The sequence below is a fragment of the Ailuropoda melanoleuca genome, chromosome 9 (assembly GCF_002007445.2).
Source record: "Ailuropoda melanoleuca isolate Jingjing chromosome 9, ASM200744v2, whole genome shotgun sequence".
NCBI classification, from domain to species: domain Eukaryota; kingdom Metazoa; phylum Chordata; class Mammalia; order Carnivora; family Ursidae; genus Ailuropoda; species Ailuropoda melanoleuca.
The window spans coordinates 15,965,882-15,988,732 of record NC_048226.1 but is presented as its reverse complement, the minus strand read 5'-3'; the positions used below and the strand labels follow the sequence as shown (position 1 = coordinate 15,988,732).

Genomic DNA, 22,851 nt, shown 5'->3' with positions numbered 1-22,851 from the left:
TCTTCAAAGTTTCCTCTGCAGGGGACTAGGCCTCTGCTACCGTAGAAAACTCTGGCCAAAATGGGAAGTCACTTCTCCAAACTCCAACTTCTTGTACTTTTGGGCAGAGGGAGTCAGGTAACGTCGCCACGATGGGCCATGGAGCTGGCTGGCCTCTGATGTGATGATACGCATGCCTCACTGGGTGCTTCCTTCCTCATATCTTGGTTGGTTTCTTTCCAGGTTTTGAAAAGGAGGCAGGACACTTGCCTCTGTTACTCACTGCTGCCTTTTCACAGACCCCCCTGGACACGGACATAAAGTCAGACTATGCCTCTGCTGGAAAGGTTGAAAGAGAAAAATGTGTATTTGAGAAGAGGCTTAATGTTACATGTGGCTCCAGTATGTTTGGTAATATTTTCCCAGCCTTTAATTTTCTTCCGGTTGTTTGACAGACACGTGTGTCTTAGAATAATTTCTCTCTATTCATGTATCCTCTCGTACTCATAGATTTGATTAGGACTATATACGATTCTAGGGCCAAGTTATTACATTCTCCAATGGGCCAATTATTGAATTATTTGGATGCTTTTGGAGCTGCCAGTGATCCAAGGTCCAATACGATGATGATTTTTCAGGACTGGCTTAAGGAGGTAAGAGCTGTGTAGGAGTTGAGGCAGTTTCTTACCATCTGGGAGGCAGCCTCCAGCCATCCACGCCTCCCAGTTCAGTGGAAGTGTTCCCAGACTCAGGTGCTGGGGGGCCAGGCAGGTGCACAGCCTAGTGCCTTCGCGTCAGCCTCACGGGTGCTTGGACGTCTTTGAATAAACATGGCTCTGTGTCTGGGAACAGGCTCTGCCAACATTGAACATGGCAATGAGATCACCGTGGTCACGGGGATTGCAGAGGAGGACTCCTGACTGGCAGCCTAGCCTTTTGCTGAATCCAGTGAAAGCATTTCCCAGGGGAAACTGGACTTCCATTGGACAAGACATTTGCAGTGCATGTGGAGAATTCATTTTTATAGACACAATTCCAGAAAAATGTAGTCATGGGACTGTGTTCTCAGGACACCCCCATTGAAGAAGGTACGGCATTTAAGAATTTTCAAATATGCCTTTTAATCTATAGAGATAGATAAACCATTGATAAATGATTGGCTTCTGAAGATGCTGTCACTTCTTCTGTTCCAGAGTTATTTATTTTTAATTGTGCTTTGTTTTCATATTAGCAATGGTACCACCAAATAAGAGGTTGTGTTTCAAGAATATAGAGTACAGAAAATTTAAAATTTATGACAGTGATTTTAAAAATAATAAATCAATATTCATTAAAATCATGTGCTATACAGTTGAGAAGTCATTGACAAAGATGATGGGATTTTTTTTTTAAGATTTTATTTATTTATTCGACAGAGATAGAGACAGCAGTGAGAGAGGGAACACAAGCAGGGGGAGTGGGAGAGGAAGAAGCAGGCTCATAGCGGAGGAGCCTGATGTGGGGCTCTATCCCATAACGCCGGGATCATGCCCTGAGCCGAAGGCAGGCGCTCAATGGCTGTGCCACCCAGGCACCCCAAAGATGATGGGATTTTTATCAGTTAAAGCTGCCATGTGTCTGATCTTAAATACAGTTTACAATTCCCATAGCTTAAAGTTATATGGTTCTTGGTTAAGTACAAAATTTTAGAGGAAGATTCATATTTCCCATTTTTTAATAAGGTCGTATTTATTACCATTTCAATGTGTCTGTTTCAAATTTGCACAATTCAAATTTGTATAAAATGTAACTGCCCAGTATTTTTGAAAGTATAGACGTCTAAATAGTTAGAAGCTAATGTTTTAACGCAGCGCTTAGTGGTTTGGTTTGCACTTAAAGGAAAAAAAAATTAAAGATTTTATTTATTTATTTGAGAGAGAGAGAGGGAGAGAAAACACGAGTGGGGGGAGGGGCAGAGGAAGAGGAAGAAGCCAACTCCTATCTGATCAGGGAGCCCAACTCGGGACTCCATCCCAGGCCCCAGAGATCATGACCTGAGGCCAAGTCGGGTGCTTAATTGACTGAACCTCCCAGGTACCCCAGCATTTTTTTTATCATGGTAAAAAATACACATAACATAAATTTTACCAATTTTGTCTATTTTCAAGTGCAGAGGTGAGAGGCATTCAGTACATTCACTACGTTGTGGGACCATCACCGCTAACCGTCTCCAGCACTCTTTTCATCTCTCAAAACTGAAGCTCTGTACCCATTAAATAATAACTCTCTATTCCCTACTGATCCAGCCCCCAGGCAACTACCACGCTACTTTCTGTCTCCAAATTTGACTAATCTCGGTACTGTTTATGAGTGGAATCATGCAATATTTGTCCTTTGATGACTGGCTTATTTCACTTAGCATAATATCCACAAGATTCATCCATGTTGTAACATATGTCAGAATTTCCTTCCTTTTTAAGGCCGAGTAAGATTCCATTGTATGGATATACCACATTGGTTTATCCATTCGTCTGTCATTGATCATTTGGGCGTCTCGCATCTTTCGGCTATTGTGAATAATGCTGCTATAAACATGGGTATGTGACTATCTGTTCGAATCCTTGTTTTCAGTTCTGTTGGGGTGTATACCCTGATGTCCATTTTTGTGCCTCTGTACTTTTTCTTCACAGCGTTCACTTTGCCTGGAATATTCTTCCTCCCGTTTGCCACCACCACCACCACGATCCCCTTCAGGGACTGGTTTTGATGGCTGCTCTTTGGAATACCTTCCTGGAAATGCTCTGCAGAAAGCAGGCTCCTTACTCTGTGTATCTTTAGCACTCTGTTCCCATGGTGGGTATGGATTACAGGGAGAATGAGTGGGGACACAGGGAACTCTGTCCGCCATGTGCAGGCTGTTGACACCAACCTGCACAGAAAGACCAGGCCCCGTGGCTGGTGCCCTCTGGACCCTGTTGGTTACCATGTAGTCCCTCTCTTAGAGGTGCTCCTGGTCTCCTTGTGAAGACAGCACGTGTTCATATAGAAGACACATGACAGTACCTACCCTGTCTTCCTACACGATATTAGTAGACCATGTCGTTCTAGTTTATGATACCAGCAGCGTATTACCATTGACCAGATTTAAGTGAGTACGTACTATGTGCCTTGCACTATGGGGAACACAAATCTTAAGGCAGTTTGCAATTGACCTGATCACAAAGACGTTGCATGAAACGCTTTGCTTCCCATCCTGGTGTCGGAATCATTCATGGAGCATAATAGCTGCCACACATGCTTTTGAATGTATTGATTAGCGTTTTAGAATCTTGTAGAGAGTTATCATACTTTTACTCCTTTCTGCGTATGTGATATTTTCTAGCATTTAATAGTGAAACACAACTTCCTTCAAGTGAAGGCCCTGGTCAACTGAAGATTTCAGAGTTGCCTTCTCAGGGGTTCCCCTTATTGCCCAAAAAAACTTCATTCGGGCATGGGACAGAGGTGGCCTCTTTATCGAAGGTGTGGCCCCTGCTACTTGTTCTAGGATTTTTGGCCAGAATTCTGTGCTGTTTCCCAACCTCTGCATTTCATAGTTGGACCCTATTTTACAGATGGCTTCCAACAGAGTCGTCGATAATTATCAGCCATCTGTCAGGTGGTCTTAAAACCTTAGCCATTTTGCTGATGACTCACAAAATGACAACACCCTCTATAACTGTCCCCCACTTACCACCCCTGGTAATTTCAGTATTCCACATAGTCAAGATCAACCACACAACACATTAATAAAAATCACGAAGCTCTCAATAGGTAGGCCAATCAGTGGTTCCACTGAAAGGACAAATTTGGTTGACCCCTAAGAAACTAGGTCCCCTGTCCCCACCACCAACTCTAATGCATCAGTGGAATTTGGCAGGAAAACAGTGGAAGGTTAAGGCAGACACAGGCCAGTTAGACTATGATTTTCATCAAATTATTTTTGTTCACAAACTGAATGATAAATTCTGGTGATTGAAGTGGATGAGATAAAGCCATTCGGTCCAGTCTGGGTTTTGATCTGAGAGAATTTTATGGACTTTTCCCCACATGCTTAGCAAGGGACAATGGGTAAGAGTCAGGGGCCTTCCACCATGTGTCAGGCTTCCTCTGGCGCCTTACTCTGTGCTGGGCTCTATGCATGTTTGTTTATGTTCTCTCACATCAGCCTTCAAGACCTCTGAGGTAGATGCCATGATGGTTGGATGCTGATTGAGATAGAGTTCTTGGATGAGGAGACAAGGTCCAGGGAGATGACTTCACTTGTCTCTGTTTGCATGGATCTGAAGAGGTAGACCCAGGATCCAAACCCAGGCGATCTGCCTCCAGGGTCAATGACGTCATCTACGTCATGCTGCTGCGGCTTCTGCAGAAGCTAGTCCTTCCCGGGTGCTTAGCTCACAGCTATGCTGCCAAAGAGATGACTTCATCATCTCCATCTTACAAGTGAAGCGACAGATGACCAGAGAGCGTACTGATTAACCAAGGTCACCAGTCCATGGCAAGGTCAAGGTTTGAATTCTTTAGTTGGCCTCTACAGTATCAGCCATCCCCCCATGGTAACCGTAACAACCACTGTCTGACATTCGAAGTGAGGGGAAGCACTGTGTGTTTCCAAGAGTTGACATGATCTCTTCTTTTTCTGGAAATGCAGCCTCTTAGATGGAGCTCTACTGACCCCTAGAGCAGTCACCCCCCCGCCCCCAGTGGTGCCCTGCCCATGATGCAAGGTGCAAGTGAAACCTCAGTACCCCTCACCTGCTGGAACCCTTCCAAGAGCCCTGGAGGGACCCTAGCGGTGTCCTGTGTTTTTGTGTGTATGTGTAAAATGTGGAAAAGTCAATAAGATTTCTGTAAATTGTGAAAAAGAATTTTGTACTCTTTTTCTTCAAGAGCCACCAACTGCCAATTATAGACACCAGCGAGTCTCAAAGCTTGAACCCCGGCAAAGTGTGGGGCCAGCAACTACTGAATGGCTAGAGAATTCCTTAGAGATGCACATTCTCAGCCTCACCCGAATATCCGCGTGAATTGGAAGCTTCCTGAGCGGTGTATTCTCAAGCCCCCAGGGAGGTTTAGCGGCAGATCTGAGCAGGTCCCTGCAAGGTCCGTTCTAAAGCCCTGCAGCTCATTTTCTAAGACTGACTTCAGGTTCTCTTAAAGGGCCTCCGTGAACTGTATGAGCCTCACGGCTTCCACCTGCTTCCACCCCTGGTCCCAACTTTTAAAAGTGCTTGTTTCCCTAACGTTGAAGGGGACCGCGTTCCTGTCGGGGCAACTCGGCCTTTCAGGTGCATTTCATGCTATTTCTAAAATGTTTGAACTTGACAGGAAACCCCTTGCTCCTCTGGTTCACCCAGGGAGAGAGATGTGTCCGTGCAGCGGACCTCAAGGCTCCATTCACCGGTGGCCATGCAGCTTGAACGGCCCCAGGCTCCCAGGCGCGCTGCAGCCCGAAGCACTCTGAACCTTAAAGAGTCCCAGGGAAGAGGGCTTTCTGTGACTTTTGTGCTGTTTTCAGCAGCCTGTCAGGGACAAGCAGGCAGCTTGGGGGCAGCAGGCTTCCAGCCTCCGCCGCAGAGCCCAGGCCCCCAGGTTGAAGGGCTCTGCTGGGCTCTGTGCAGGAGGAGCTCCTCTGGGTGCTGCTGCCTGGGTCCCCGGGGCCGCGATGCACTCAGGAACAGCAGGAACAGTGGCTGCATCCTTGGAGAGCTTTTCTCCCAGGGATAAAAACCTTGGGCCCAGAAGGAGAAGCGAGGCATTTAGGTGGTGGTGAAACAGGTGCAAATTGGTCTTCCCTATTCTGTAGCCTCTTGGTTAGTTCTTATCACTAACTCTTGAATTTTTCTAATTTTTTTTTAAAGATCTTATTTACTTATTTATCTGAGAGAGAGAGAGAGTGAGAGTGCGCACATGCACAAACAGGGGGAGGGACAGAGGGAAAGCGAGAAGCAGATTTCCCGCTGAGCAGGGAGCCAACCGTAGGGATGGATCCCTGGGAAGCCAGGATCATGACCTGAGCCAAAGGCAGTTGCTTAACCGACTGAACCACTCAGGCACCTCAAAGTTGTTTTTTTTTTTTTTCTTGAGAATCTGTGTTTCAGAGCTATATGGGGAGAGTTACCTACAAGAATGTTCTCTGCAATATTTTTTTATCCTAGTGAACCATAGATGCCATGAAGATCCCAAATGAGCAGAATGCTACCTATATTACAGGACCCTTCCTATATGCAGTTATTAAAATAGCCGTCATTAAAATGATGACAGGGAAAATTGCTAAATAGCAAAGCAGAGGAATGCTCATAATTGTTGGGTTTTTTTTGTTGGTTTATAAGAGTTTGTAAATGACCATGCCCAGTTCAATCCTCTTTTTGTAAATTTTGCATAAAGAACGAACAGTGGAAATGTATGCTCCGAAGTGTTAACAAGGTTCCCTTTTACACATGGCGGGATATTTAGTGTTCATTTGTCTTTTTCCCTTTCTTCGAAATAATATATATTGAACGAGTTCTACTTTGTCATCATAGAAAAGAAATGCTAAATGTGTTACTTGGATGGGAGGTGCCATTTGTTAGTACAGCAAGGCCATTTTAATGTTGCTGGATTTAAGCAAGGCTCTCCAGAGTGTGTCAGTTAAGAGACTGAATATACAAATTACCAAGGGCCTGACTGTGAATAAACACAGAATTCTGACCCACAGCCTGCAGCAACAAGTCCAGGAAACCAAACCCCTGTAACAATGGGCCCCAGATGGCCAAGACTAGGTCAGCAACTGACACCTTCCCGAATTTTTGTCCCTGCTTCCAATTTAGGGCCAAGTGGAGAAAGCGAAATATGCTGCCCTAACTGATGACATAGGATGCCCCCCCCCCCAGGTAGCCCAGTTCCAGCCTCCACTCGGGGCACACCTGAAGCCTTCCCATTTCCCCCACATGCTCTCCTCCTGCTCTGTCTGACTTTGAGTCTCTGCCAAGAACATTCAGTGGCGGCTGGCTGCCTTGATATAGTTAACTCAATATAGATGGATAACCTCTGCTTGTTATCATTTGGGTGGTCTTTGTTTATTTCCTCCAAAGTGCAACCTTTTGGAAAAACATGCGCATTACACAAATTATTCACCACGTATGGAGCTGTATGCTAGTCCTGCTATGAAAAACCCAGTTGCTCGTTGTAGAGAAAGTTTTCATCAGCTAATCATGAAATCCAAATGGTCCAGGATTATTTGGAGATGAGGGTTCAGCTCATAGTGAATGAAATAAACACCGAGCTTGAGTCTATTACTAAGATTTCTGGGTAGGGAAAAGTAGCATCAGGTGTAGGCCTCACTGGTTTTTGCAGGTCCATGGGATTCTGACACTCCCTAACTATTTGCTAATCTCATTACCTTGTCCTTCTAGTATGAAGTTGAGTTTCCATAAACATTAAGTTTGATGTAGTGGCAAATGAGTTAAAAAACAAGAAAACCTATAAAGGGCTTAATTTTGAACAGGGTGCCGTTAGCTGAGCTGTGAGGAGTTAAACTGGAATTTTCTACTGGCTACATTGCGTAAATGATCGTGCAACAGTTGATTGGATGGATCAAACTTCGTTATTAATAAGAGTTACTTAGTATGTTAGGCAGTTATCATCTCAGAGAAAGCTAAGGCGAACTTCAGAACCTTTACAGTAGAAGAAGAATGCTACAAAATTTGGAAAAATGTGTTGAAATCCTGCAGAAAGGATTGAGACACAGCGTGAATATGAATGAGGGATTCTGGTTATCTAACAGGTTTTCAGAAGACATCTGTCTTGAAGTGCCCTGATATGAATAAAACAAGGGTAATTTGATTCCCGTGTTAATGGGCATGTGTAGGTGGGGGTGGGGTGAGAGGGAAAAAAGTCACAAATCCAAGCCACTGAAAAGAAATGATGCTTCCATACGGATGCCAAAAATTGGCTTGTTTCGCCAAAGTTGGACAATTTCGGTGTCAACATAGTCATTGATTCTGATGGCTACTTTGTACATGGTGGGTCTATGATACATGCATTACAAACGTGTTACTTCAGTACAATAATCTGGAGATCAAATTGGATTATACGATTTCAGAAAGGTTCCCCCAGGGGGCGCCTGGGTGGCTCAGCTGTTAAGCGCCTGCCTTTGGCTCAGGGCGTGATCCTGGAGTCCTGGGATTGAGCCCCACATGGGCTCCTCCACTGGGAAGCCTGCTTCTTCCTCTCCCACTCCTCCTGCTGTGTTCCCTCTCTCCCTGGCTGTCTCTCTCTCTGTCAAAAAAATAAATAAATAAAATCTTTAACAAAAAAAAAAAAAAAAGAAGAAGAAAGTTTCCCCCAAATTCCAGCTGACTAATAACATTTGCTGAGTAGAGCTTTTAGGCGGGTTACTTTTCACTATGATTGAATGCCGCGTGCTTTTGCCATACACTTGAATAAATGCTCACAAGTTTAGAATTGGGTGACATAAAAACACATTTGTGTGAGTATGGCATCCAAGAACAGTGGCAATTCATGTTGTTTTTCCACTGGATTTAAACGTTTTTGGAAGATTTTGTTGATTTTAAGGCTTATGACTTAAATCATTAAATAGTCAAGGATGGAAAGAGCTGGCTTTATCATCCCAGAGCAGGTTGCAGATGGACTGTAGGGGCACTTCTGGCCTTACAGTACTGAATTAGAAGGAGAATATATATTTTTAAAAAGATTTATATATTTATTTTAGAAGGGGGGGAGGGGCAGAGGGAGAAGGAGAGAATGTCAAGCAGACTCCCTGCTGAGTGTGGAGCCCAATGCGGGGCTCAATCTCAAGACCCTGAGATCAATGACCTGAGCTGAAGAAGTCAAGAATCTGAAGCTTAACCAACTGAGCCACCCAGGCCCCTCCGCAGAAGGGGTAAATTTAAGGTAGGGTCAGTTTCATAGGTAGGTGGTATGGCATCATCGTAGAGTCATTGAAGTGTCCACCTTACCTATGACAAGGTACTTATCTTGCCCACCTCCTCTGGCAGCTATCCATGCTTCTCTAAGCAATTGCAGTTTTTGCGTATAGAGGATAAGGCAATCATGGCATATAGTTTCAATCTTTCAGGCCAACTTTAATCCACTGGAAGTCGTTACTTGGAATCCAGTATTTAGATTTGTAAGATTACACCTGGGCTCAGAGGGAACAAGTGTACTGTTGGCAGATAGGAATTGGGAAGCCTTGTCTTGGATCTATGGCTTTACTCTCAGAAGCCGCTGAAACAAGGTTTACACTTTAGTTCTTACTTTAGCAGCTTAATTTTTGAGTATCTACAGATTAGTAGGGGCTACACAGCTGAGGTATGTTTGGACAGGGTTGGAAGAAAAGATTCCATTGCTGGACACTGCTCAGGTGAAGAAGATTGGTCCAGTTTGAGGTTCTGCCATGGGGAAGATGGGATGCCTGGTCAACCATCAGGGAGGTAGGAAAGTGCTTGGAAGGAATAGCAGAAGGGCAGAAGAAGAGTTTGTGGGAGGCAAGTGCATATAAGAAAACTCATGTGGCCTTTTTTTTTTTTTTTTTGCCAGCTCTGATTTCATCAGCTCTCTGACAACTGTTCCAAAATTCTCAGGCTTCCCAGTTCGAGGAGAGCAACGCTTTCTATCTTTCTTCCGACTCTGAAACTTTTTATTTCCCATTGTCCTCAGGGCAGTCAGACTGGATCTTTCTTTGGAGCTCTTAAAGGAACAAAAGAATATCTGGGTAAGGAAAACTAGATGCAGGTGTCTGGGAGGTGGCCTGGTGTGGATATCATTCTGGGAACTGCTAAAGGCAGAACTGTATGTATTGATTTTCAAGTAGAATTAGGTGGGTGAGATCGTCTTTCAAAGTTGGCTAAAAAATGAACTTGTCCTTTCTAAGGTCTAATTAAGATCCTCTGTCAGAAACCATAAAAAGAACTGTATATAATATCACTGGGGACAATGCAAAGCATTGGCCCCTTTTGCAGTTAATAGGATGTCATGATTCAAAGAAGTTTCCTTTAAAAAAAAACACACACAACAAAACCAAGACTGAAAAATGAAAAGGAAGCTCTTCTCATTAGATTATATCTGAGTGACCCTCCTGGTCTTATATTTGCAACGTACTTGCAGTAAAATTCATGGATCGATATGGCTTCTGAGACAGGAGGTTACATTTCATGTTGATGAGATTCAGGTTCCCTTCCGTTAGGGCGTTATTAATGGATGCTCCTTGCTCATCAACCAGGATATACATTTTTACTTTCTAATCTAGAAAAGTTAGAAAGAAGAGAATATTAAGAATTACTTCTGGGTTAAACTTTCCCCCCTCTTTTCCTTTTCTGCCCCCCAGTAAAGGATAACTGGACCAACAAATGGTTCCTGGCTCCATATGGAGGCAATATGGACCCCAGAAAGCTTGATGACAGAAAGCAGAGTTGTAATCTATTCCAAATGGACCATCATCTGGATATTTGAAATGTCATGCTGTAAACAGTGTTCCCTTGTCTTATAGGATGTTATGTAGGGTTGAATGCAGATGAAAGCCTAAATTTATATCATGAAGCAAAGTATAAAATGAAGTTAACCTTCTAAGTACTTCTTTTTTTCAATGTCAGATTCTGTTAACTGCCTGTCTTCTAATAGCGGTGCACCTAAAATCTTTAATGTTACGGTCATTTGATGACCCTCCTCTCTCTCTCTCTCAAGGGGTAAGGAATTTAGAATTCAAAGGAATTTTGGAACCCCTTTTTTTTTATAAACCTCATTTTATAAATCAGCTCCACCTTATTTTATAAATCAGAAAACTAAGCTCTGGGAGGCTATCTAGTCGCATAGATCTGTAGGCCGTAGGTGCTCTAGGAGTTTAGTCTGCAGACTCCTAGGATACGGTAATTTGCATGATGCTATGTTGCCTTTCAGTAAATACCTGTCCCTATCCTGTAATATTTCCATCCCTAGGAGAGGACTGATAGCAGCAGCTTGTCCTCATAACCAGAATAGGTATTCAGAATGAACCATTTGGTAATGTAGGCTTCATTCATTCGATTTTCATTCATTCATTCATTCATTCATTCATTCATTCAGATAATATTTATTTTCCTTAAGCTTTTATTGGAAAGATACACATTCTCAGCACAGAGTATCAGCAGCATCAAAATTCGTATAAAGGAGTACAGTTCTCCTTTTCTCCACCACATCAGAGAGTTGGCCATGAGAGCACACTCTATATCCTTTCAAACATCTATTGATGTATAAAAAATATGTTGTAGGGGGTGCCTGGGTGGCAGAGCGGTTAAGCACCTGCCTTCGGCTCAGGGCGTGATCCCGGCATTGTAGGATCAAGCCCCACATCAGGCTCCTCCGCTATGAGCCTGCTTCTTCCTCTCCCACTCACCCTGCTTGTGTTCCCTCTCTCGCTGGCTGTCTCTATCTCTGTCAAATAAATAAATAAATAGATAAATAAATAAATAAATAAATAAATAAAATCTTTAAAAAAATATGTTGTAGTACATAGTATAGCATCTATGTATGCACCACGTATTGCATGGTGCACTGGGTGTTATANTTTGTTAAAATCTTTAACAATGGGAGCGTACTACACATATTTTTGCAACTTTCCTTTTGAACTTTTTTCACATAATATCATGGACACTTTGCCATATCTTATCTAATTTCTCCTGTTATCAAGTGCATATATATATATTTTATATATTTCTATATACATAGCAATCCATAGTTTGGGTGCTATGGATTCTTATCTCACCATTCCTCTGTTGATGGGATTTTATGTAGATACTAATTTTTATGGTGGAAGGCAATGCTACAGGGAGTATCTGTTTTTGCATGTGTAGGATGCATTTCTAGAAGGGGAATTTCTGGGTCTTCCTATTTTTATTTACTGAGTAACTATAGTTTGCAAAGTGCTATAAAATGATAGTTTGTGCTATAAAATGATACGATGCAACTTTTGCAGGTAGATGGTTTCTGCTTTCGTGAAGCTTGTAGTTTAGGTAGCAAGAAATATATACAAATAAGGGATTTCAAGCAGAAAATCATGAGCGTTATTTGGAAAATATGGAGAAACTGTCACGGGAGGGTCAAGACACCTTGACTTTCTAACCCAGCCTATGCAAAGTAAGATTCTTGGAGCTGGAAGTCTCCATGGAAATGCATTGAACATTTCTGGAAAAAGTTACTTGAATGAGTTGAAACGTGGGAATGCAGGAGGGGGCTTGGGTCTTGAAAGAGGTGTACAAATATCCAGAAAACATAATTGGTTTTGAACTTTTAGGAAGTATCTACATTTGCAAAAGGGAGAATTGTTGCAGTTCACCAGATCATGTAAGGCTGAAAGAACTTTTGTTTCAAAGGTCTTTCCTCATTGTTTGATGTAACAAGATTTTATTTTGACTCAAGGCTAACTTGCTTTAGGTTTTGGCTTCATATATGTGTGGGGTCAGCTCCAGGTAGACTTTTCTTGAATCTGGACCATTTTGATAAATCACAGATCCATCTTGAGTGTAGCAGAGGTTAGGAATGAACACTTCTATATTTTTCTTTTTTCAGTTATGATCCCAACCCTATTGTCGTAGGGAAGCTTCTCTTGAAACTTCAGCAGCCTTCATGAAAACATCCTCCTGCATGGAATCTTACAATAGGATGCAGATTTATGGGTTTTAAAAATCTCTTCAAGCATTAAATGATTTCTGTGGAGATGGAGGTTATAGCCATGAGCTCTAACATCTTCATCTTCCCAGTGAGAAATTTGGTGGGAAAAAGTTCAGAGTCATTATTTTGAGTATGATATTGGGCAAAAATTCCTCCAGTAGAATCTTAGAATCCTTTTTTGCTCCATTTAGCTTCATGTCCTTGAAGTTACCTACTACATAATACAAGCTTAGCCTCCACTTGTATCACTCAGCAAGTTCAAAGTGCCCATCAGCACGTGGTGAAAACCCGCAGGATAGAGGCGAAGCTGATCAAAAACCAGAGAAACCAACCCTGGGCAGAATAAGAGGCAATTTTCAAAAGAAAAAATTGGGGGAATCTTCAAACATTTTGATCATTCAAAGCATTTCTCAACTCATAAAAGAGGGCAACACACTAAATCATTGGCAACTGGATTAGGAGTCAGGTCCTGATTCTTCCTTGGCAAGGAACAATGGGGGGGCGGGGGGGTGCAGGGCAAAGAGATTTGCATTTTAAGGAATGCCAAGCAGCCAGCTGAGTTTAAATGTTCCCTCTGGTGTGCCATGTCTTCATCAGTCAGGAGGCTCCGCAGGAGGCAGACAGGCCTGGGTTTCCAAAGAGCTTCTTCAGGAAGGTCCCCAAGGTCCATTGTGAGTGAGGTCTCTCACTTAAGGCCCCAGAGCCTGCATCCCACAAGCAACAAGCAGCAAGGGAAGAACAATTGTGGCTTTCACAGGTGTCAGGACTGTGAACAAAGAACTGTTTGTAAAAGATGCAATCACCCCCCTTTTAAAAGTCAGCTTGGGTGATTGAAGGCCATGTTAGGAATTTTCAGATAAGAAAGAATTTTAATATGGATAAACACTTCTATAGAGGAACTGTCTGGAAATGGGATAGTTAAGTTGTTTGTTGATTATCAAAAATATTAAAAAAGATAGATGCAGTTAGTTTTAAGGTAGATTTTACCTATCAGAGTAAAACATACCCTAGAAGTTTCTTTAAATTGTGATTTCTTTATTATTTAAACTAGTAACTGAAGCTGGGGCACTTGGCTGCCTGTCAGTAGAGCATGTGACTGTTGATCTCAGGGTCGTGAGTTCAAGCCCCACCTGGGCGTGGAGCCTACTTCAAACAAGCAAACAAAAACTAGTAACTGAATCTAGTTGGTGTGGTCATGGGTTAGGTCACTGTGGGTTCAGAACCAAGTGGAACCGGGTTTCAGTCTCACTTCTGCCACTCGCCACATGTGAAAACCAGGCACAGGCGACCTCACCTGTCAGTGCCTCAGTTTCCTTGTCTGTAAAGTGAGACCCATAATGGACTCTCTCACATAGGTTAGTAGGAGTGATAAATGAGATGATTTCTAGAAAGTACTCGAAAATTATTAATCGTCACAATTAATACTAGTCATAATTCATGTTGTGGTTTGAATATCAATTACATTAAAATATTATGTAATATTGGGGTGCCTGGGTGACTCAGTCGGTTAAGTGTCTGCTTTCAGCTCAGGTCATGATCCCAGGGTCCAGGGATCCAGCCCCGTGTCAGGCTTCCGCTTAGCGGGGAGTCTGCTTCTCCCTCTCCCTCTGCCTTTCCCCCTGCTTGTACTGTCTCTCTCTGTCAAATAAATAAATAAAATTTTAAAAAAAATATTACTTAATGTTAATTATGTTCCAGAATTAGAAGCTTTTAAACCGATATGACTAATTATTGTTGTTTGGCTTTAATAAAACTCCACTTCATCCACATGTTCACAAAATAAGACTTAATTCTTACTCAGGTCAATAAGTAGCCATTATACATACTGATAGATCACTGACAGTAAGAGTAATTTAATTAATTCATTTTTTAAAAGATTGTATTTATTTATTTGAGAGAGAGAGAGCATAAGCAGGGGGAGTGGCAGAAGGAGAGGGAGAAGCAGGCTCTCCATTGAGCAGGGCGCCCAACACAGGGCTTGATCCTAGGACCCCGGGATCATGACCTGAGCCAAAGGCAGACGCTTAAGTGACTGAGCCACCCAGGCGCCCCAAAAGTAATTTAATTTAATACCTACATCATTCAATATCTCTGATGATGAAGAGCCTGGCTCTTGGTAAGCACTTAATAAACAGATTATCTTTATTATCATAAATGCATGCTTCTCTGGCCTGACTGCCTTTCTACCTCCCTTTGCAGATGTCCCATACATGTGTCTATGAGTCAGTTACCATGTGACTGCTTTGTCTACACATGTCTACATTTGAGGACAGGAGCTGTGTCTTCAGCACCTGAAGGGATAATGGTTCCTGGTGGGCATGAAGCATCTAGCATAGTATTTGGCACATAGTAGGTGCTCCAGTAATTGAATTCCCTTCTACAGTGAAGCTGTGTTGTTGACTCATTGGATTCCTCTTCATTTGGGGAATGTGGTGATCTACATTCTCCGTTAGCTTTGTGCCATACCAGGACTTCCCTCGTACTTTGTATCCCTCTAGTTACAAAATCAGGATTCTTGGAAATCAGGGGACAGCACAGAAGCATCAGGCCAGCAAAAGCTGCACCTACCAATGGCCTCGTGGTGGTTGGGTCCACAAAAATGTAAGAGGGCGGGGGCAGCGGGCACTGCCAGGTGGCTGAAGGGGATGCTGGGGCAGACTTTTAATTGCTTATAGTTGTGCCTTGGGTTTACTGTGTTTGTCAATTAAAAGGTAAATTGATTAATCATTCATCGTTGCACATGAATGAAGTATAGAGGTGGAAACTATAGAAGAAAAGTATGTTTTTGAAGAAAAGTATGTTTCATTTTAGAGAGGGAGTTGGATTAGTTTAATCATTGGACAGCATTCCGAATCATAAAGGGAAAGGGGCTTGTTGACGGTCCAAATTTGGTAAATATACATGGAGTTAGTGAAATAAGAAATAAAGGGACTTAAGAGAAATCAAGGTATAAAGGAAAGCCAGAGGATGCCCAGTAGAAGCTGGGTATAGTCAAACCATAACCAAGAGAGGGTGAGGAAGTTACTGTATGGGCCTCCACACATCCCACCCTGCACAGTTCGACTAGCAGCCTTTCTCCCATCTAGGTCCCCACCTTGTTAGTGCCACCCCAGCCATTGGGACGTTTGGCTGGGCTCTGACAACGGAGATGGGAAAGTGTATCCGTGGACCAGGAGAATCAAAGTGGGGTGGAAGGGAAGGAAGGGGAGCAGGTGAAAGAAGGAAAGCTTTCCCTTCCCAGGGACCAGTCAACAGCTCAGAACCTGGCTGACTCTACTTTGAATTTCCTTCCTTCATTTGCTGGTCACGTGACCAAAGGAAAGAATGCAGGACAGCATCTTAGTTTCATCCTCTTTATGATTATTTGAAGAATATGGCTTCCCATTTCCTGCTCTGGTTCCGGAGCCTTGTCTCTTGATTTTTTTCCTCTGTGACCCTTCTTCCCTCTGCTGGATGTCTCTGCACACTCCTCTGGTTTTCTTGCCTCTTCTAGCTGCCTCTGCCTTCTGCCCCTCCTGCTGCCCTCATCCCTGCCCCCTGGCCCCAGGGGAAGGAAGGCTGCTGCTACTGAGAAATGCAAGAGGGCCGCAACCCAGCAGGCTTTTCTTCTTCTTTTCTTCTTTTCTTTTTTCTTTTTCTTTTCTTCTTCTTCTTCTTTTTTTTTTTTTTCAGCTTCAAGAATGTGTCTATCTGGCCTTGTAAGAGTGGGCAGAGGCTTTGGGAGATAGCTCAGAGAATAAGGATGGGAACAGCGACAGTTGTGGCAAGCCCACCAGTGCCAGCAGGAGGGAAATGTTAGCCTGCCATTTCTGGAAGCTGCAGAGCATATGGAGAGCCTGGAATTGTTGTCAGCAGCCCAGATCGGGGCTGCCGTCCTGGCAGCTTCACTGTGGCTTTAAGGAAGCATTTCAGTAAGCTCCTTTACCTGCTATTGTCAGAAGAATTGCCCCAAACACTGGTCCTGGGTAGTTATCCATATTCCTAAATAAATATATCTGAGTATCATGATTAAGGCTGCATTGTACTCCATAGTGTGAATGTACCATAGAAGTTATCTAACAGAATCCTGACGTCAGGGCATTTGGTCTGATTCCATTTTTAAGACTGATTCTAAACAATGCTATGGTGAACATCTTTTAACAGACATTTTTGTATACTTCTCTTATTACTCTGTTAGCAACGTCATTGCTAAATCAAAGAATACATGTATTTCTAAGACTTTTGATACATGATGCCAACCTGGTCCCTAGAAAACTTAAAGTAATGACTACATCCTTCAGCTATGCAACATAGGATCTCCTTTATACGTGTAGGTATATGCGTATTTATGTTTTAGCTTAGGAAATATTCCGAAAGATAAACACTACCATGTTGAGAATGGCTATTTCTGGGTACTAGGATTTTAGGAATATTTGGGGGAGGAGGGGGAGATACATTATTTTCTATTTTTCTACCATGAACATTTACTACTTTTGTATTTAAAAACCAAATTTTATCATTCTCTCTAAGGCTGGAAGTCTAGAAGTGAAAATGATATCCTAATGAATGTTAATTGATTCCGATTTATTTTCTATAGACCCACAGACTGTCAGGGCTGTAAGGGATCTTGAAGTTCAGCTGGTCTCACCCCACCCATGTCCTTACTGACATGGAAATTGAATCTCCAGGAGATGGCTGGAGCTACCCCAAGGCAAAACCAGACCCTAGAGTCCAAGAACATTCCCAACTGCTTGTTGAACAAGCATGTTTCCATATTCTTCCCCCTGCTATTAAAAAAAAGAAAATCTAATTTGCTTTTATTTATTTCCTCTTATATTTTAAAATTATTCATACTAGCTAATGATTAACTTCACAAAGCACTGCTCCAGTGGTTTTGGAGTTCCAGAACAGAGTTCTTAGCTTTGCCTAAAGGAAGATGTAGACTCCGTCTGATATAGTAAGTGCTCATTTAAAACACTGGGTGATAAGAGCTGTAAGAAGAACACGAACGAGGACTCAGAAGACAGACCACTGCCATTTCACTGCTGGTGTTGCCTATTGTATTCTTTGCCTTTTCAAAAAAAAATGCTTTTTAATTTTCTATTATCTCTCCTGTTCTTTGTTACGTGTCCTTAAATTAAAAACAAACAAACAAGGGGCGCCCGGGTAGCGCAGTCATTAAGCGTCTGCCTTTGGCTCAGGGCGTGATCCCGGCGTTCAGGGATCGAGTCCCACATCGGGCTCCTCCACTGGGAACCTGCTTCTTCCTCTCCCTCTCCCCTGCTGTGTTCCCTCTCTCGTTGGCTGTCTCTCTCACATAAAAAAATAAAATCTTAAAAAAAAAAAACAAAACACAAACAAACAACAAAAAAACACTTCACATTGCCCACATAGGGCAATCATTTTAGACCACAGAAAACTATCTCTAAGTCTTCAGAATGCCCAAACAAGCTGGATACCATTTAATGGGACTAGGGGTGGGTTAAATTGCTACTTCCCGGGAGGACAGATGTGTGAGCAGGGGAGTTCTGCTAACTGCGGACACCGGGTGACATGTAGAGCCTTCAAGCTATTTAAAGAATTTTGATAGAGATGTTAAAAACGGGAGAAACCCCAATACTGAATTCCACAGTGCATGGAGTGCCTAAACATTTGGAACGTCGATGCCCCCAACCAGGCTCTATGTTCATGCGAACTATAAAAGCAGTGTTGGAGTCCACTGTATTTGCTGTACTTCCATTTGAACAAAAAATAGAGCAGGATCCTGGAAATACAAGTCCTTCCCCTTAATAGGTTGTTAGTTGGGCTACCAGCAGTTCAATTCACCTATGACCTCAGAGGAATCCTGACTTTAGATGGGGAGGGTGGGTCTGGGGGTTGTTGTGACTTTTCCCAACATGACGCACAACATGCCCACTTGGTGATGGGACAGGTTGTGTTTAGATGGGCATTGGTCTCCGTCTTTCTGTCCATATATGTGTGTGTGTGTGTGTGTGTGTGTGTATACACATATTTACATAACAAATAATGTGGTGTAATATAAATGGCATAACAAAAATCATTTAATATATATAGATACACACACAAAAAGGGTTTCTTTCTATATGGAGAGCTTCTCTTCATGTAGTAGCTTCCTGAAACATCAATGTAATATAAATAATAGGAGGAAAAATACTCAGTGAACTTTTTCCTTTCTTATAGTTGATGCAGGTTGGAAAATAATGCTACTTAGATTAAGGAAAAAAATGTCATTTTTGGGAAAAATAAGTAGGGGGTCTGCCGGATCCTTAGATATGAAAACTCCCCGCTGTCACCCCACTTGCTTTTGTTCGTCCTCCTGTGCCTGATTGCATGTTATCACCTTCAAGAGAACAGCTGGGTCACCGTGAAAGGGTGTTAATCTCCCAGTGGCTTCCCTAACACCTTATTGACAGCTCAAGTCAGGGTGGCCTACTTTGGCTTTGGTGAATCTGACTTGTCAAAATTCCTTTTCAACTTTATATTCATTTAAAAAATATGGCGTCTGCAATTTCCCGAGCCAGATATGTAATGACAACTATTTTAAATGACCCAGCAGAGTTGCACAATAGCTCTCCCATTCCTGGGAGGCAATCTTGGCGGCAGCAAACTCCTACCTGCATGCATCAGCCAAGCCTGGGGCTTGTCTCCAGAGAGAAACTAACATACAACTAATGAATTACAGACAATCCTATGCATTGCACGGAGGAGCTGATTTGAAGGTATTTAGTGTTATTTCCTGTGCTTGTTAGCTGGAGTGGAGGGAGTACTGTCTGTTCCAGATTCTCTGTTGTACCCCTGCCTGGCCTACAGCCTGCCCTACACTGGGCCTGCCCTGGATCAGAACCCATCAATCTAACAGCAAACCCTGGTTAAGTGTCTGCCCATTTGATGAACGTATGGTGTAAGCAAGTATGTTGGAATAGGAGTGAAATTTCAGCAGAGTCCCAGGAAAGCTGGGACAAGTCAGTCATCCTACAGGAAAGCCAGAATGAAAAGGAGGGTGGTGGCCAGCCTGGAGAGTCATGGTCCCGGTTCAGTGGCAGATGCTGTTGGTTTAAATAAAGAGAGGAAAGAACACTGCATGGAGCTTACAATCTAGCTAATGTAAGTAAGCACAGGACAGTTTTAGCAGTAAAAAAGAATAGACTTAGTGTTAATTTCTGCTTTGCATGCAATTAGAGCATGCGCCAGGGAGTAACTGGGTAGCTAGGATGAATTACAGACAAGCTAAGGGGACGGTCCATAGGCTTTTGTATAGGCCTTGAAGTAGGGACAGGCAGAGTGTGGCATGATAGGTAGGAAGAGAGAATTGGAGTTTAGGTTTGAGTTTGAGGCAAGTTCTAGCGTGGGTAAAAGACTGCCCTCTACTTGTTAGAAGCCAAACGTTCCTGCCAAATAATGGGGACATGCGACAAGGCAGGGCCCGGAAGCCCAGATGGCAACTTGAGAGGCCAGCATTTCCAGGAGGATGTTGTCCACGTGACCAGGCCCATGACATCCTCAGAAAGACGAAGGGTTCCATGAGATATCCACTCTGGGAAACACCCAATGCTCTCTTCCCTTAGTGGAAATTCACAATTAACAGTAACACACTTCAGGCTTGGAGAAGTCCTGAAATAATGAAACAGAGCAACCCATCCTTTCGAACACAAGAGGCCACCAAGCCTCCTTTGTGTGGAGATGGGGTCAAGATGGAAGGCAGGCATTTAAAAATATTTGTGGAAGAAAGACTCCTTGGCAAGGGCTTTGGAGCATGTTACTACAGAGATGAAGGAGTCTTTTCTTTTTTTTTTTAATGCTAAAGTGACACTATTCATGCGTTTTAGGAAGCTTGCCCTAACAATGATTGCAAAAAAGATCAGAAGCGGTACCATGGAAGCAAGAGCCGTTAGAGGGACAGGCAGATCTGAGTTCAGATTTGCCACTCACTGCCTGAGAGACGGGCCTCACACAGGTTTATGTGGTTCAATTGAAATTTGGTTTTAAAGATCTTGGCACAAAGCCTACCACATGGCCAATGCTCTATGGAAGCTGTTGTCATTATTTTCCTTTTTTAATGACAAATTGGAACAGAGAGGTCAAACAATCCAAGTTTGCATTGCCTATGGGATTTCAGATGTTCCAGGAGTTGTCCCTCCTTCCCTTCCCAGACAAAACTCCCTCATCGTTAATAGTCTCTGGTCGCCATCTTTCCTTCCCCAGTGAATGAACTGTTAAAAGACTAAGCAGCTCCCAGCAGAAGCAGAGCCCAGCAATATGCAGCCTGTTGTCTGTCAGATGATACAGTAGCAGTCCCAGTGAGGGGCCCAGCACGCACACCCCAGGAGAGAAAGTCTTGCTGCATGGGACATAGGAGATGCAGAAAAGCCATCGAAGAGGAGACGCTGAAGCACCATATGCTACTGGGCCTTTGTGTGTGTGCGTGCATGTCAGGGAAGGCGGAGAGACAAACAACAGCAGAAGCTGGCACAAGGCTCAGGCTGGAACATCCACCAAGATGAGGCAGGTACTCAAATGGTCCTGGACGCACGCACTTGCTTTCCTTCTTCATTTTGGACTAAAAGAATGTTCTTAATTTTGGAACAAAGGAACAGCAGCAAAGCATGCTCAGCCAAAACGAAAGTAAGGAGAGAGGGAAAGGAGCAGAGGACCCATATGCTCGTGTTCATCCAAACAAGCCACGCTTCCTTCTGAAACTGGGGATAAGCCACACTGTACTGTAACCAGCCATTGCCTACCAAGTCCTGATTTCCTTAACCACATCCTACAAAGTGCCAGGTAAGCGCAGTTCCCCTCAGGGGAACCATGTTTGTACAAAGGAAGTATTTGAGAGGTAAGAGGGGGCAGGCAGATTTGGTGAGTAGAGTTGAAATGCCTTCTGTTGTTCTTGAGATGTTCTATGAATTCTGCTGCCTCTGTAGAGTGAGCATGGGGCTGGTCATTCAAACAGGGGTGATTCTGAGAGTGAGAAGGTGGTTTTTAATAATTACATCGGGGCAACAAGCTCACACTGGGTCTCCCAGGCAAACCAGAGTATATGGCCCCTGTTGTGAATGGTGTCCCCCCACCCATTCATATATTGAAGGCCTAACACTCAGTACCTCAGAATGTGGCTGTATTTGCAGATAGGGCTTTTAAAGAGGTGATTAAGTTAAAATGAGGCCTTTAGATTGGGCCATAACCCAGTCTGACTGATGTCTTTATTAAGAAGGGAAAATTTGGACACACAAAAGAGTAAGAGACACCAGGGGGCGCACACAGGAGAAAAGACCACGTAAAGGCCCAGAGAGAAGGTTGCCATCAGCAGCCTGGCCAACACCCTGATCTTGCACTTTTGGATTCTAGAACCATGAGAAAATAGATTTCTTTTTTTTTTCCCTTAAATNCCTAAAAGAATGTTCTTAATTTTGGAACAAAGGAACAGCAGCAAAGCATGCTCAGCCAAAACGAAAGTGAGGAGAGAGGGAAAGGAGCAGAGGACCCGTATGCTCGTGTTCATCCAAACAAGCCACACGTCCTTCTGAAACTGGGGATAAGCCACGCTGTACTGTAACCAGCCGTTGCCTACCAAGTCCTGATTTCCTTAACCACATCCTACAAAGTGCCAGGTAAGCGCAGTTCCCCTCAGGGGAACCATGTTTGTACAAAGGAAGTATTTGAGAGGTAAGAGGGGGCAGGCAGATTTGGTGAGTAGAGTTGAAATGCCTTCTGTTGTTCTTGAGATGTTCTATGAATTCTGCTGCCTCTGTAGAGTGAGCATGGGGCTGGTCATTCAAACAGGGGTGATTCTGAGAGTGAGAAGGTGGTTTTTAATAATTACATCGGGGCAACAAGCTCACACTGGGTCTCCCAGGCAAACCAGAGTATATGGCCCCTGTTGTGAATGGTGTCCCCCCACCCATTCATATATTGAAGGCCTAACACTCAGTACCTCAGAATGTGGCTGTATTTGCAGATAGGGCTTTTAAAGAGGTGATTAAGTTAAAATGAGGCCTTTAGATTGGGCCATAACCCAGTCTGACTGATGTCTTTATTAAGAAGGGAAAATTTGGACACACAAAAGAGTAAGAGACACCAGGGGGCGCACACAGGAGAAAAGACCACGTAAAGGCCCAGAGAGAAGGCTGCCATCAGCAGCCTGGCCAACACCCTGATCTTGCACTTTTGGATTCTAGAACCATGAGAAAATAGATTTCTTTTTTTTTT

At 43.3% G+C, this 22,851-nt stretch overlaps 1 long non-coding RNA gene across 1 annotated transcript in view; it reads left to right on the top strand.

Annotated features, from left to right (window-relative positions):
• LOC117803730 overlaps positions 1-21,470 on the top strand; it is an 80,591-nt gene extending 59,121 nt beyond the window's left edge. Inside the window, exon 3 of the long non-coding RNA XR_004627718.1 lies at positions 20,848-21,470. This is a non-coding gene — a long non-coding RNA (uncharacterized LOC117803730). The remainder of the gene's footprint in view (positions 1-20,847) is intronic.
• Positions 21,471-22,851: the final 1,381 nt, after the last annotated feature.